The sequence below is a fragment of the Musca vetustissima genome, unplaced genomic scaffold, assembly GCF_032173495.1.
Source record: "Musca vetustissima isolate MV318-11 ecotype Yass unplaced genomic scaffold, APGP_CSIRO_Mvet_v1 utg8971, whole genome shotgun sequence".
Lineage (NCBI taxonomy): Eukaryota > Metazoa > Arthropoda > Insecta > Diptera > Muscidae > Musca > Musca vetustissima.
The window spans coordinates 4163-19803 of NW_026888898.1; positions in this window are offsets into that span (position 1 = coordinate 4163).

The following is a 15641-nucleotide window of genomic DNA, read 5'->3' on the forward strand; positions in this document are numbered from 1 at the left end:
AATCGGGCAAGGTGGTGCAACTACTACGAAATATTGCTCAGACTCGGAATAAAAATCCGCAGAAAGTTAGAGTTCCGCGGTAGTTGTGTAGGGTATCGTATGGTCAGCCCCGTCCGACTATACTGCTCCGCTTACTGGTTATACCCTTCACCACACTGTGGTACAGGGTATTATGTCTGTGCATATGTTTGTGACAAAAGGAAACGAGATAGACATATGGTTTCTTTTGAGAATATGCATAGAATCACTTTTTAAGTCGATGTATGTCTGTCCGTCCGCCCATGTATTTTTGTTAACAAAATACAGGTCGCATTTGTGATCCGATTTGGATGAAATTTGGCACAGTTCACTTATTTGTCCCATGGACGAACCCTAATGAAATTGGGAAAAATTGGCTCAGATTTAGATATAGCTCCCATATGTATTTTCGTCCGATTTTACGTAAATAGTGACTTTGGTCTCTATATATCCGTCCCTATATATCCTTCGACTTGCACGAAATTTAGCATAGCGTACTGAATTAGATCTAGAAAGATGTGTGTAAAATTTCGTGAAAATCGGTTCTGATTTAGATATAGCTCTTATAAATATTTTTGTCCGATTATAGGTAAATAGTGCACCAAAGTCCCTATATATCCTTCAATATGCATGAAATTTGGCACAGCATACTGATTTAAGCCTTGAACGTTGTGAGTAAAATTTCGTGAAAATCGGTTCTGATTTAGATATAGCTCCCATATATATTTTCGTCCGATTTTAGGTAAATAGTGCACCAAAGTCCCTATATATCCTTCGATTTGCAAGAAATTTGGCATAGCGTACTGAATTAAGTCTAGAAAGATGTGTGTAAAATTTCGTGAAAATCAGTTCTGATTTAGATATAGCTCCCATATATATTTTCGTCCGATTTTAGGTAAATAGAGCACCAATGTCCCTATATATTCTTCGATTTGCACAAAATTTGGCACAGCGTACTGAATTAAGTCTAGAACGATGTGTGATAAATTTTTCGAAAATCGGTTCAGATTTAGATATAGCTCCCATATATATTTTCGTCCGATTTTAGGTAAATAGAGCACCAATGTCCTCGATTTGCACAAAATTTGGCACAGCGTACTGAATTAAGTCTAGAACGATGTGTGTTAAATTTTTCGAAAATCGGTTCAGATTTAGATATAGCTCCCATATATATTTTCGATATAGCTACAATATATAGTTTCGTCCGATTTCATGTAAATGGTGCACCAAAGTCCCTATATATCTTTCGATTTGCACGAAATTTGGCATAACGTACTGAATTGAGCCTAGAATGATGTCTGCCATGTTTCGTGAAAATCGGTACAGATTTAGATATAGCTCCCATATATAGTTTCGTCCGATTTCACGTAAATAGTGCATCAAAGTCCCTATATATATATCATTCGATTTGCACGAAATTTGGCATAACATACTGAATTGAGCCTAGAGTGATGTCTGCATTTGTCCCATTGTAACATACGAATGACATGTTTATAGATAGATCTAGGTCGTTTCATATTTTGATAAATATCACATATTTTATTTCATACAATTTCCATACTTGTTTTTGCTTGGTTTTGTTTTGTTATTACAAATAAATAATAAATAAATCATTTTAGTAATATATTCATTACGACAAAGGTTATAAAAATTTCGAAAATGACAATTTCCACACAGTTTTTAATTTCATTATCAATTTTCACCTGTTTTTATTACGAATACATTTTTTTCCTTTTAATTTTTATTTCAATTTTTTGTGGGGTAAAACATTTAACATTCTAACCGCAAACTTATTACCAACACACTAATTTGCCATATGGTCAAGTTCTCATATTCTATGGCACCTTTTATTCGCCCCCACAGCAACAATTGGTTTTCAACGATTTTGAACATGCAAGCGACACAACTATGGTAACATGTGTACAAGGACCACACGGCCATGTGTGAGTAAGAACTAAAAACAGAAATTGAAATATTTCATATCCTGTCCTTCAATAACAGAATTTTCCTGTCACAACACGATGAAATGGCATTGCAACGGTATTTGTAGCGTTTTGCAAAAGTGAAACTGTGAAATGTCAGAACGGAAATGCTTTTATCGGTATGGGAAAACGAAAAGGATGTTCATTGCATTGTTGGCAGAATGTTAATAATAAGGACAATAATAGCAGCGACAAAACAATGCAAGCCAACGAGATATTGTCAATATTAAATACACAACCGTATTTTACAAATCAAACATTTTTAGATTCAAATTACATCGAAGTGGCGAGGGAATGTTATTAATCGGGAAATCACTTAGCGGAATGAAATGTTGTCGATAAAAAAACTGTTTTACTAGGAATTGATTGCAATATTACGATTTTAATATTAAGTAGCATTTTAATAGTACGAAAAATTAGTTTAAAAACAATTTATAATAATAAATAAAGTCATTGTAGATGAGAAGCAGTTTCGAAGGTCTAACCTAAGCTGAACAAGCGTAGAATTTTTAAAGATAGTATTGAGCATAAAAAAATAATCTATGGCAAGCATGGATTTTTAAAAATTTGTTGACCAGCAGAATCGTGACTTTTCCTGAGATCTTACAAGCTTAACAGGAGCCAAAAAAGCGTGATTTTTTAATTTTAACCTAAAAGGACGATATTTTTTTAAATAATATTGTAGGCCTAAAGTAAGGTGGACAAGAGTAGATTTTAAAAATTTGGTGCAGCCAGTAGAATTGTTGATTTTTGTAAACAAGCGTGAATTTGCTTTAAGAGAACCCCCCCATTCTCGATTTTAATTTTCCAAGATTTTCAATGGGCTGGTAAATCAATACCAATGCTTGTTAAGGTTTGTAACTTTACACATATATAATTGAAGATTTAAAAGAGAAGAAAAATAATTTACAAAAAAATTTTATTATTGTTTTTTGTAATTAAAGAAACATCGGAATCCGAAAATTCCAACGGTGGCTCTCGTATGAACTAGGATTATTGACTTCGCTCTAAAATTAACAAAATGGACCTTTGAAAAAATATTTTTGGAAAATCGCCGATTTTTTACCAAAACCCAAGTTAAAAAATAAGGAAGATCTTCACCGATTGGCATTATCCTAGTTCATACGATAGCTACACACTCACAGAAAAACGTGTAAAAATTTGAAATCGATTGGGTTATTAGTTTTTGAGTTTAGATTTTCTAAATTTTCAAGAATTTTTTAACAAGTGTGTTTTTTTGGTCTAATCTAGACAAGCTCGGATTTATTTAATATTTATTGGCCTTACCTATGTTTGAATTTTTAATGATTTGTTTAGCGTGAATTTAAAAAAAAATGTGGATTTTTTAGGCCTAACATAAGAAAGACTAAGTGGAATATTTTAGGAATAACCAAAGCAAGAATAAATAAATGAATTCGAACAAATAAAAATGTGAAAAAAGCGTTAAGTTCGGCCGGGGTGAAATTTGGATACCCTTCACCATAGGTATACTGAAAGGTAATTGAAATAGAAATATTGGGAACATACCAAAAGTGGGCCGGCAGTGGGCCGTATACCGACAATTCTAAACCATTATTTTCCCGAAAATCCGAAAATCCGAAAACCACAAAACGTGGACCGCTATTGATAACGCATGGTAGAGTGGATATAATTCTCGAACTACTGTAATTTAGACTGCAAAATTATATGAGGCTATACCAAAAATGTATTGATTACATAGCTAGGAATTGGCGAAGATTTGGGGTTATTATATAAGGGGCTATGCCTAATTAATGACCAATATAGCTCAATTTCGAACCCAATATTTTAGTTTTGCATCTCAATACGTTCCTTCAGGTGGTATCATTATATGATTACAATAGATGGCTAAATCGTCTTCGAATTCCATACTTTTTAGGGTACAAACTAACAATTTCGAGTAACGACTACTATGGTAGAATAACCCTATACTATGGAAGAAAACGCCTATATGGGGACAACCCCAACACACGGTACAAATCAGCTAACTATTTCAATCTACCAAAGGGGGTTATATGGGGACTACCCTTAAATAGGAGAGATATTAATAATTTTTGGTAGGGAGATTTGTTACCATGCACGTAGGGAGATTTGTTACCATGCACGAATACCAAATTACAGCGAATTCGGTTGAAAAACTCGCTCATGAACCTCAAAATACCGGAAATTGAAAGGTGTCCTTTTCTGGGGGCTACCCGATAAAATAGACCTATATTTATAATTTTTTTGTCGAGAGAATTGCTACACAATAAGAACTCAAAGTACTAAAAATTACAGCCAACTCAGTCGAAAAATCCACTCAAACACCCAATATACTGGAAATTGGGGGTACTGTTATATGGGGCGTAGCAGAAAACGTGAACCTAGAGGGAACCTTGGTATCCAATAAGAACCCAATGTTCCAAATTTCAGCGAATTCCATTGAAAACGTGCTCAAGAACCCCAAAATACCAAAAAATGTGAGGTACTCTTATATGGGAGCTATGCCTAAACGTGGACCGATATAGCCCGTCTTCGAAATTGACCTGCCTGCAGACAAAAGACAACCCTATTTAAAATGTTGACGATCTATCTCAATTCGTTTAAAGGCTAGAGTGATTACTACAGACAGACGGACATGTCTAAATCGTCATCGTTTATAGGGTCGGAAATGCTTATTTCGATGAGTTCCTAATGAAAAACGAATGAGGGTCAGAGTAATTTTTTTAGAAATAAGATTTTGTTTCTCTAATATATATGAGAAGAATAACTATTGTTTAGAATTGGTTTATAAAAATGTGAAATTTTAAGTTGAAATATTTAAATGCTAAACAATAAGTGTTTACACCATTCTATATAAAATATGTATATGGAATAAATTAGTTTCAAATATAAAAATAAATTAGTCCAACCTGCTATGAAAAAGGTAAGAAAAAGAAAACCAAACCCGCCTAATGTTGACGACCCCCGCAAACGTATAAAGGACCACGATCTGCGAATCTGCACTTGGAATGTGCGCACGTTGTACAGAACAGGCGCAGTGTTCGCTTTGGCGGATATACTCAAGAAGTACAAAGCCGATATTATTGCTTACAGGAAATGCGATGGAAAGGGATAGGCTATAATCCGTATAAAAACGAAGTTCTTTTACATCAGTCTCATTTGCGCCCATGCTCCGGCCGAAGATAAAGATGAACAGACCAAAGACATATTTTACGAGCGCCTAGAAACAGCATATTACCGTTGCCCTGGCCATGGGATTAAAATTCTGCTAGGAGATTTTAATGCAAAAATCGGTAGGGAAAAATGTCTTTGGCCCCACCGTTGGAAAATTCAGCCTTCATGAAGAAACATCCGACAACGGCATGAGGTTGATTGACTTCGCGGCAGCAAAAAACATGGTAGTTAGCAGCACAATATTCAAGCATCTCGATATACACAAGGCCACCTGGATCTCTTCTGATCAAGCAACGAGAAATCAAATTGATCATGTTGTGATAGACGGAGGGCATTCATCCAGTGTTTTAGACGTCAGATCAATCCGAGGAGCGAATATCGATTCGGATCATTACCTTGTGGCAGCCAAGGTACGCACCTGTCTTAATGTTGCAGCAAAGGTGCGATCTAATACAACACAAAAACTCGACGTCGAAAAGCCAAATTTCGTGCAAATCGAGAGATATATAGGGAATTTGGTGCACCATTTACGTTAAATCGGACGAAAATATATATGGGAGCTATATCTAAATCTGAACCGATTTTTCAAAAGGATTCGTCCTTGGGCCAAATAAGTGAGATATGCCAAATTTCATCCAAATCGGATAATAAATGCGACCTGTACTTTGTTCACAAAAATACATGGACGGATAGACGGACGGACATGCGTAAATCGAAGTGATTCTATGCATATTCTCAAAAGGAACCATGTGTCTATCTCGTTTCCTATTGCCTGTTACACACATATGCACAAAGACATAATACCCTGTACCACAGTGTGATGAAGGGTATAAATAGATCTGTTTTAGCTTATAAAGTAATTTCTTGGCCTAAACTAGACAAACTTTATTTTTTAAAGAAAACTAAGTGTAGATTTTTATATATTGGTCATGATTTTTAGACATATATTAAGGGAACAACAACTATATCTTAAATTTTTTTTATATCTTCAAATTTTTAGGGACATTCTTGAATTAGATTAGATTCGAATTAAATCATAAAAATGTTTGACCCCGTGAAAGGGGGGGGGGGGGGGTCCCCTTAAAACAAACATGATTATTTATAGAATTTTCTGGTCTTGCAGGAGAGTAGATTTTTACATTTTTGGCCATTGAATTGTGTAAGATTGGATTTCATGAACTATTAAATTAAAAAACAAATTAATTTTCAACAATTATATTTTGGCGCTTTTTTTCACTACTTTCTTACAATACGTGGCATTACCATCTTCTTTCATCCTTTTCATTTCAATGGTTTCTTCATTGTTCGGCTTCAAATGCCGTCGATGCCATTAAACACTGATGATTGGATTACTTTACAAATGGCCAAAACTCAAAATTCTAATTGTGGGAAAACACTTGTGATCAACACACTTGGCCACTGCACCAATTAAAATAACACAAGTTCATCACAGCACACCACAGATACGGATCCCAGTTCAAGCAGTAGATGACACTGAAAAGAAACCCCAAATGGGAAAACAAAAATCAATTAAAAGTCTTTGGTCATCAACTAAATGATTGGGATTTGGTTTTTGGAAGCAAAAGAGTAAAGAGCGTAAAAATCCTTTTGGTTTTAGTCTTCCTTACTTGTTTGCCCCGTAATATATGTATGTATGTTAGTGTTGAGGATTTGCCATTGTTTGTTTGCTATTGAATTCTGGAAGTAGATTCCAGTATGACAAATTGCTAAAAAGTCATAGACGAAGTTTTTTTCTTCTAATTTTTTTTTAGTTTGTGTTCTTGTCCGCTTTGGTGTCCTGATTTGTTCAAGCGTATTGAGGAAGTGATAGAGAGAGAGATACCAGTGATAGTCATAGATGTTTCCAAGTGTACTTTCAGAATATTCGTTATGCAAATAGGATATGCCAAAGAAAAAAAAACTATGACACCCTTTAAATGAAGGATTGCTTTGTACGTCATAGCCGGTTTATAAGACGTAGGTGTCATATTGAAAACTATGATGATTAATATTTTGCACTAAATTTGTTCTTTATCAGAGAATGATGGAGGAGGTATTAAAAATTAAAAAAAAAAACAAGTGAAAACCCTTTAAGTTCGTCCGGCCCGAACTTTGGATACCCTCCACCATAGATATACTGACAGCTACTTGAAATGAAATTATAGGGAACATACCAAAAAGTGGACCTATACCGACATTTCTATAAAAGGGATTATGTAAACCATAATAAAAAATTCAGTAATTTTAATGGGTAATTATACACTGTGGCTAATCGAAATATTGGTTCTAGACCCCATGTTCCTTTGGACCAAATCCGTTTCAAAAAATTTAGATTTCATCCAAACTTTGTCCATCTTATTATTCCTTCCAATCTTAGTTCAAATTCGAAGATGGGGAATATCGGTCCACTTCTTCTGGAACCTCCATACAGGGTCTAAATGCGGGTCTTAGTTCATTATCGAGCCTTACGTTCTACTTTTTTATCTCGATATCCTCCGCAGGTGAAATGATTACAACAGAGTCTTAGAATCAGATCAGTATCTATATATATAAAATAGAAAAAAATTTGTTTGTTTGTGTGTATGTTCCCGATAGACGCTAAAACCGCTGAACAGATGTTAATGATATTTACACTGTATGTCATGACATGCCCTGAAAGTAACATAGGCTAGCTAAACTTCTAAAATTCCGCGTGGATGAAGAGTTATAGCGTCAATAGTCAACAAACCTCAAAATTTCGGAACATGTAATATGCGTATATCTTAAGAACGGTTACAGATACCGTCTTCAAAATTTGTGTGAATAACGTAGGTGTAAATACACACCATCCATACAAAAACGAGCTTGGTATGATCAACGGAAAATACAATTTCTGCTGCATTTTCAAAATCTGCATATTGAAAACAGAAAACATTTCGTTTGTAGACTCAAAAATCGCTGGACAGATTTTACTGAGACTTTCACAGAATGTCATGACATGTCCTGTGAATAACATAGGTTATATAAACCTCTAAGATTCGGCGTGTATGCGGAGTTATAGCATCGAACGTACTCATGCCTCAGAAATTATGAACATGTAATTTGTGTATAACTTAAGAAAGGTTAAAGATACCGACTTCAAGATATGTCTGAGTAACGTGGGCGTAAGTAACAGGAAAATGCATTTATATCTATACATATATACAGTGAGTGTAAAAAGTATTTTGCCTCAATAAAAATTTGAAAAATTCCAATATATACGTCTGAAGCCAACAAACTAAAGATGTAAAATGACTTACATACATATATAGAAAATCGAAAGCATATTGTTTGTGGACTTTAGAACCACTGAACAAGTTTTAACAAGAGTACGTCAAGCGATGGAATTAACATAGGTTAGATAAACTCCTAAAAATTCGCGTGGATGCGGTGTAATATCATCAAAAATAAGCATACTTCTGAAAGAATGTATGTTTGTATGTATGTATGTATGTTAGTAGCATGTAGCTACTTTCAAATTTGTTTTAGAAAGATGGCTGCAATTGCGCACCATCCGAAGATTTTGGAACGTTGAGGATATATTTTGAAATACATAAAATACAAAATATGTACATACATACATATGTATGTGTATTGAAATACAAATAGAAAGAAATAATTGACATTGTAATTTTTTCATTTTTGTCAGTTTGTGAAAAAATTTTATTTGAATAAAAAAAATACCAAAACAATATTATTCTTATAAAAAAAATTTCAATGCCTGATATCGAATATTAGGGTTGGTCATATATACAAAAATGGCACGTTTGGGACTAATTGAGAATAAGTTCATTGAAAATAGTATTTGAAGTGAAGACCCTAACATACTCTAACAATTTATTTAAAAAAATAAATAACAAATGGATTGAATGTCACTTACACCCTTTATAACCCTTGATTTTAATTATAAAACGATATATTTTCATCTGGAAAACACGTTATAAGTCGGATAGTGGGATATTAAGATGTGCAAAATAGTTATTTACCCTATTAAATGTACTTATCTATACTGACAATAACGACCAGTTCATTAATTATACTAATCGTCTTCTCTTCATTTTCATGCACATACATACATACTTATAACGAAATAAAATTTGTGTAAAATTTATAAAAGATAAAAAATGATTTTTTTCAGTATATGACAAACATCTTTTTCTTAGTTTCAAAGGAAACAAGAATTACCGCCATTACAGAAAACAGCGAAAAATCCAATAACTTCTTCACACATTTCTGTATTGTTAATACGATTATTAATACGCCAAAATGGGGGCCATATACGACTAATTGCAGCAAATTCGGTTGAAAAACGCGCTCAATAACCCCAAAATACAGAAAATTGGTTGTACCCTTATATGTGCGCTATCCGAAAAAATTTACCTACATTCATAATTTTTTGTAGAAAGATTTGGGACCTATTAAGAACTCAAAATACTAAATTACAGCTAATTCGGCGGAAAAATACGATCAAAGGCCCCAAAATACTGAAAATTAGGAGGTACCGTTATATGGGGGCTACCAAAAAAGTGGACCTATAAGAACCCAATACAGCAAATTTCAGCGAATTCGGTTGAAAAACACGCTCAAGAACCCCAAACTACCGAAAATGGGGGGATCCCTTATATGGGAGCTATGTCTTAAAGTGGACCGATAATGCCCATCTTCGAACTTGACCTGCCTGCAGACAATAGGCGATTCTATGGAATTTTGGCGATCTGCCTCAATTCCTTCAGAAGATAGCGTGATTACAGCAGTCGGACGGACATGGCTAGATCGTCTTAGAATTTTACCCTGATCAAGAATATATATAATTTACAGGGTCGGAAATTAATATTTCGATGAGTTACAAACGGTATGACAAAATTGATATACCCTCCATACTATGGTGGAGGGTATAACAAACATTTAAATTAGTGAAACAGAGGCATCTAGAACTATCTTCTGTGTACAGATTTAATATAACTATCCTAAATAGGATATGAACAAAATTTGACGTCGGTACATTCTTGAATTTGGGGGATATTTTGGAATGTACATACATATTGGTACTGTACATATTTTGCACTTAAATATATATTGAATTGCGCATAACTTGACCCTTTTCCTTTGATATGTGTCGTTCATAATCAGGTCTTAACATATGAAACCCAAAAAAATATATATATTTACTTGCATCGTATTAAATATACGCTCTAAACATTTTTTAGGGTTAACAACAGAGTGCGTCTTACCGGCCAATAAACCCAGCTTCATTGTACAATGTGGATACTGAAACAATGCTGTACCCTACAATACATACAGTATGTCAAGAATGAGTTTACACATGGATAATAATTACATATTTTCAAATGTAAAAGCTCGAAATAACCCTATTTGTATTATTTTTGATTTTTATTTGTTACTTATCATAATCAATTAATAAAAAACATTTATATTTATTCGTAACCACATTAAAAAAAAATATTTATTCAATGTTTAAGGGAACCCCCCATTCTCGATATTTTATTTTTAAGATTTTAAATGGGCTGGTAAATGAATACCAATGCTTCTTAAGGTTTTTATGTTTGCACATATATATTTGAAGATTTAAAAAGGAAGAAAAATAATTTACCAAAATTTGTTGTTGTTGTTTTTTGTGTTCAAAGAAAAGTCCTTATTTTCGATGGCGGGCGTGATAACTCCTCACTGGAACATGGGAATCCGAAAATTCTAACGATGCTAGAAAGAGTACATGTCTGGCTCTCGTATGAACTAGGATTATTGACTTCGCACAACAATTAATAGAATGGCGGAAATTTTTGGGAAAATCGCCCATTTTTGACCACAAACTAGTTCATAGGAGAGCTATACACTCCCAGAGAAACGTGTCAAAATTTGGAACCGATTGGATTACTAGTTTTTGAGTTATCGTGTCCGCCATTCGAAAAAAACACTCTTTCGAGAAAAATGTGTTTAACCCTACGGTCAATAACCGGACACATTTCTACCTTTTTTCGAATAAAAATGCTGTAAAACTTTTAATAATGGAGATATTTGGATCAAATTTTGAGGAATCATTCTTGAGGTATTTTCACACATAATCGAAGAAAAAAATTATAAATATTTTCCATATATATAATTTTTAAAATTTTGTAAAGGTATTACCTACGTAGATCAATAACCGTGGCACATTTGTACCCATCCAAAGATAGCTCTGTAACTCATTAAAAAATTGGACTATCGTGAGGTTTTTTGTTTTAATTTAGTCTATACGGATCTGGTCTAGATGTAGGAACTCAAAATTATATATACATTAAAATAATATATATTTAAATCCATGCATAAATGATAACCTATCTAAAACAATCATAGTAAAATCATTATAGCTTTCGAATGGGTTAAGCTTTTTTAGTTATTTTTTTATTGGGATCTTATTTAGATGTTCCTCAACCCCTCTGCAAATTTTTGTGGCCCTAGACAACATGGGGCCATCAGGGCGACTCGTGGAAGTCAGAAACTACCCTGGTTTTCCCTTGGTATACAGGGACAAACTAAAAAAAGCTTAACCCATTCGAAAGCTATAACGAATTTACTATGATTGTTTTAGATAGATTATCATTTAAGCATGAATTTAAATATATTTTTTTAATGTATATATAATATTGAGTTCCTACATTTAGATCAGATCCGTATAGACTAATTTAAAACAAAAAACCTCACGATAGTCCAATTTTTTAATGAGTTACAGAGCTACCTTTGGATGGGTACAAATCTACCATACATTTTTGGTTAGTTTTGGTTAGTCTACGTATACATTTTTGGTTATTGGCCGTAGGATTAAACTTTGAGAATCATTCTTGCCGTCACTTGATGCTGACACAATAAATCTTGAGATTTTTGCTTGAAATTTTGTAGGAACATTCTATATTTAGAGTAGATTCGAATTAAATAAAAAAAAATAAGAAAATAATTCGAATTCGGTCGTCTATATAATTATACCGCCCACCATAAGCTAGAGTTTATATTAAATTTGTCATTCCGTTACAACACCTCGAAATATTCACAGGTGACCCCACAAAGTATATATGTGTATATTCTTGATCCGAACAAAATTATATGTCGATTTTCGCATGTCCATTGCCAGTACTTCTATGATGTTTGGTATTGCAAATGGGATATATCGGTCCACGTTTTGTTGTTTCTGTATTTCGTGTGTGTGTTTTTTTCTTTTTTTTTTTGAACACGTATTTCAACTGAAATAGCTTCATGCTGGAGCTTAAAAAATTTCGGCTTCGCGGAACTACACATCGTTTTTACTTGTTTCAAAATTAATTATTGAAAAGAAGGCACGCAATGCAACATTTATGCATAGGGTACATTTTTGAACATATCTAAAACTTGTTACAATGTTAATATAACATCGGCGGAAATGTAAACGTTCACATGCGTGCACATGAAGAGTATAAAATAATTTCTCTCTCTTCCTCTAGCTTTCTCTCTCTTTTTTTGAAAACCATTGTGATATACTGGTAGTAATGGCAATGTAAGTTTATTGCACTAATGCACAAAATAGTACGATAGCGGTGATGGCTAAAAACGTTTTCTCTTTGAGTCTCTTTCCGTCAGTCATTTTTGATGATGACCTCTCAGTTACGCTCTCACACACTTACTCTTAATTTAGTTCTGTTCAACACTGGTTTATTGATTATTATTCTGTATCTAACAGGGGGGTTTCCCTCTCTTAGCAGTGAGAGCAGTACGGTTAACATCATAGTTGGACAGACTTGCATACCAGCGTTGATGGGTTCTCTTAAAATTTTTTGATGTTAAAACAAAAATATGCCTCAATGAAAATATTTCCACAATTTTTTTATGAATTTATATTTTGAACTTCCTTGGATATCATTTATGCTTTAAAAATATTAAATTTAAGAAATTCCGAAGAATAATTCATGTTTTTATTTTCCCTTAAACATTTTTTAAGAGAAATTTTTCCCATAATTGGTTAACATTCATTCATTTCTCATTTCATTATCCTCTCAACTCTGTAAAATCTACTCTTAACGTATAATTATCTTAAATCACAACTATTAACATTCATTGACATCCAATCGAATGCAGTCTATGAGAATGCAGTTATTAATAAACATATGTCATTGTCCTTTTACTGCCGTTTATAAATGTAATCGATTTAACACTGTGAGAGACAACACCCTTTGCCGCACGGGGAAATTGTGCGTGTAGTCTTCTCCAGATATTTTCCTAGAACATATAACTATCCGCCGTGTGTGAGTGTGTGCTGAACAATAGCTTAAGGTGACACACTAATCCAGAAATTTTTCACAGTGAATGCCACAACACCATACGATAGTACTACCATCATGTACACGTGACATACATACGTGCTTGTTGCATTCATTCTAACGTCTAGATTGCAACGATATGACGATATATATGTATATATATATACTCTAATACAGCGGTAAAGGAGTAAAGTTTAACACACTAATTGATGGTAGAATTGCATGACCACCTTTAGAGAACATTTCATTTCAAGTCTGAAAAGGGAGTTTTTATACGTATCCGTATGTTTTTGTATTTGTATTTTAATATTATATATATATATATATATATATATATGGGCAATATTCCCAATATTTTAATATTCCATTTTCAAAAAATCGGCTCTTTTGTTTTCGTGGTACATCAATGATTTTTGGTACACATATAGAGAAAAATATTCTGACTCCGAAACCGTTCGTGATCAACTTTTTGGTTGATGCGCGCAAATGTTATCGAAGTTAATTTATTTAATTTTGGGTAAAAGAAAAAAATCTTAAAATTACGCGGTTTATTCTATGGACCAAAAACGTTGACATATATCTTCCTTCGTAAAACAAGAATATGAATATATTATAATAATCGCGAAAAAGTTGCACATCTTCGCGAAATATGGGAAAATAATTAAAATATAGGAGATTACGTCTATATTTTTATTATATTAATGTATCAACATGTATCAACCTCAAAATTAATTTAAAAATATCTACATAACCTAAACACCATAATGAATCAAATTATATCAAAATCACACAAGTCCGTGTAGCGGTTTGTAAATCAAACAAGATATTGAGGGAAAAATATTTGTTTTTGGTTCGAAAAAAATGTCATCATATTTATTTTTTAATTTTATACAAGAAATTTTAGAAAAAAATATTTTACCGAATTTTGCCGAAAAATTGACATACAATAATAATCACTTTTTGTGTATAAGTATACACCTTGCGGATTATATCAAGACCCTTCCGATAAATCTTGGGGTTCTATAAATAGGAATAAATCTTAAAATAAAATAATATTATGAAATATACATTTTAAATTGCGTCTAAATCGCGTAATTCTCAAAATCATTTGATGCGCATGTGGTTTCCAGGAAGTGCTGAAGTTTATCTTCCAACCCGTGTATATTTTGCAAAATTTCATTTGACGGCTAAGATGTACTACATGTTGTATTGAAGTACCCAAAAAAATCGTAAAACGCGAACAATTTCCGAAAAATCCATATGCTATTAATGCGCATCCGATTTCGGTGTGCACCCTAAAAAAATACATCGATCTATACCGATTTCAATGTGGTCCATTAAGAACCTCACACTATTTTTGAGATAAATTGGGTACATCTCTCTTTCGGCTGAAGTTGTTAAAGTTCTCTTTTCGAAAAAGATCAAAATCCGTATGAGGTCATTTATTGAATCGGAAATGATCTATGGAAAATGCAATTAAATCCGCGATATTTTCAAGAACGTTGTTTCCCAAATATCGTGTTTTTGGAAGGACAGTTCCCGCCGTTCCAGTAGATGGATTTTCACGAAGACGATTTTATATCATCCGAAACGTAAAAAGCCTTTCCGATCGCGGATACCCATATCAATCAGTTGACAGATCTAAAAATTTGGCCCAACAAATTGGTTTTTTTTTAGAAATTTGATCGCATAAAATTTCCACCTTCGGATGGGTATATCTCAGAAGCTGTGCATACTATATATCAAATTACAAAATACATATCAAATTACGCGGATTCGCGACTACAATAATCTTATAATTGATTTTTAGAAACTCCTGTTTGCGTATTAAAGTTAGAAATAAAATTAAAAAAAAAACACTCCAAATCGAGCTTCAAAATGTCAGCCTCATTTAAAGGAAGATGCAGTTAAAATTTTGTAAAATGATATACCAGAGATGTAGTCCCCATTTTGTTGATAAGTAGACCGTGAAATGGTTTGCTTAGTCACAAATCGTTGGAGAACATAAAAAAACTGGTTCGCCTCAACCGGTTTTTACACATTTTTATACCCTTCACCACACTGTGGTACAGGGTATTATGTCTTTGTGCATATGTTTGTAACAGGCAAAAATAATCGAGATAGACCCATGGTTCCTTTTGAGAATATGCATAGAATCACTTTCTGA